A 2,170-nucleotide genomic window follows, 5' to 3' on the forward strand; every position below is an offset into this window, starting at 1 on the left:
CCAACCAAATCAACCCCTTTGTTGGAGGCAAATCCATCTGAAAAATTAAAGCTGGAGAGAAGTAGAACGGCTGAGCTCCCAAAAAGCAAAGCATTTCCAAGAGCAGTTTGCAAGACTTCAGCCAAGTGCTTGCATCTTTATTGCCCATGGGCTTATTATTCTTATTGCTCATGTGATGTGGCTTTCCGTCTGATCTGTGGTCTTCTAACAGTACTTACATCGGCATTTCTCTGTGTCATCTTCCACTTTGTGGAGGAGGAATTGCCTGGGTTTTGTCCTTTTGGAAAGATAAAGGAGGGAACTTGGCAAATTAAAATGCGTTAATGCAGGCTTCCCATTTCAGCACGTTTTTAAGACCAGTCCCAATTCTTCTCGAAGTGTTTTGTTATTATTTAACACAGAAGACTGGAAATGAAGCCTCAGACCAGCTAGAATTCCTCCTCCTCCTCCTCCTGATGCTGCAAAAAGACTGTAGAAACCATCTGTAGGCCTCTAAAGATAGGTATTTTTCTCTGGTATCATCAGAGCTGTCAGATCAGCCTTTTCTTTATTCCCAGGGCAAATGTGACTTCTATGTGTAGAACCCTGGCTGAAGAAGCTCTTAAAAACACCCTGTTCTGCTCTACCATGACAGGAGATAACCTTTCTTTACCACCTCCCAAACTCCACAACTCTCCAAGATGTGGTGGGGAGTGGAGCAATACACCTACACTGAGACTTTTAATAAGATGGCTGGTAAGTCAGCTTTCAGCGTAGACTTCCCAAAAATCATATGGCTTCTGGGTGAGTCACATCAGCAACGTTACCCTTCCCTTTGCATTTGGACTCCTACGTACGCCACGGTTTACTGCGCAGCCAGAGATCATTTGCAGAAGGCACCGACACTGTGATCTTGGGTTTTTTTAATTGTTACAATCGTACTTTCTTGCACGGACTCTCTGTGGAGTGCGTGAAGCGTGACTTGAGTCTATTTAAGTGGCTTTGTGCTTCTTCCATGTCTGATTACCTCTGATGCCCCCTCGAAATGCCCTGTCTAAAAAGCTCTGGAAATTCACTTGCCACTAATGTTTTTAAATAAAGATAGCTACAAGCTTTGTTTTGTTTTATCCTCTCTTTACCTACCTTCCCAGTTCTCTCGCATGAAGAAAAACTAGGTGGCAGCAGAGAAAAATTCTGACTTGACTCACTCAACTAGGATACATACAGTTTTACACCAACTGTTCAAGGAATTATAGGGCCAATAGCAGCACTGTCATTAGGAAAAAACTGAGGACAAGAGGTAATGGGCACAAACGCGAGCATAGGAAGTTCCACCTAAACATGAGGAGGAACTTCTGTACCCTGAGGGTGGCAGAGCATTGGAACAGGCTGCCCAGAGAGGTGGTGGAGTCTCCATCTCTGGAGACATTCAAAACCCGCCTGGACGCCTTCCTGTGCAACCTGCTCTAGGTGACCCTGCTCTGGCAGGGGGGTTGGACTAGATGATCTCCAGAGGTCCCTTCCAACCCTATGGTTCTATGAATATTTTAATATCGTTGATTTATTTAATATCAGCTTTTACCTTTACGTCAGTCGCAGCAAGCCTATTCTTTTTTTAGAAAGTCCTGTTTTCATTCTCGGGGATGGTAATGAAACGTAAAACACACAAAGCACATAAGACATTAGTCTGTTTGGAGTTGCAACATTTGTCAGCCGAGGGTTGAAGAGGGGAGGGCCCCAAGGCTGTGGTTCCCGAAAGACGCACACCTGAGGGGGAGTGGAGCGGGTGTTCTTTACCGAGAACACGTCGACCGAGAGAGGGGCCAGCAGAAATGAAAGGAGATAGGAAGCAGGAGTTCAGGAGAGAAAGCGGTACGCCTCTTCAGCTTCGGCTCCAAGCCTTAGCTCAATCTTTGTATAAAGGGAGGACAGACGATCTGCTGCACTATTTAGCGTTTCTCTTCTTTCTTTCCTGGACTAGAATACTTGCTGCTTTTATTTGCTCCGTGTTGCAAAAGCAATAATGTTAACATCCTGGAAATAAAATTTGAAGATTCTTCAACAAAGACTCAGGTAACAGCAAAGGCTTGAGTAATTCATATTCAAAAATATTTAATTTTCAGATGTTCATTATCTGTGTTAAATTCTTGGTTACCGCAAAAATATTGTAACGTACAGCATCACAGTGACA

The sequence above is a fragment of the Larus michahellis genome, chromosome 2 (assembly GCF_964199755.1).
Source record: "Larus michahellis chromosome 2, bLarMic1.1, whole genome shotgun sequence".
NCBI lineage: Eukaryota > Metazoa > Chordata > Aves > Charadriiformes > Laridae > Larus > Larus michahellis.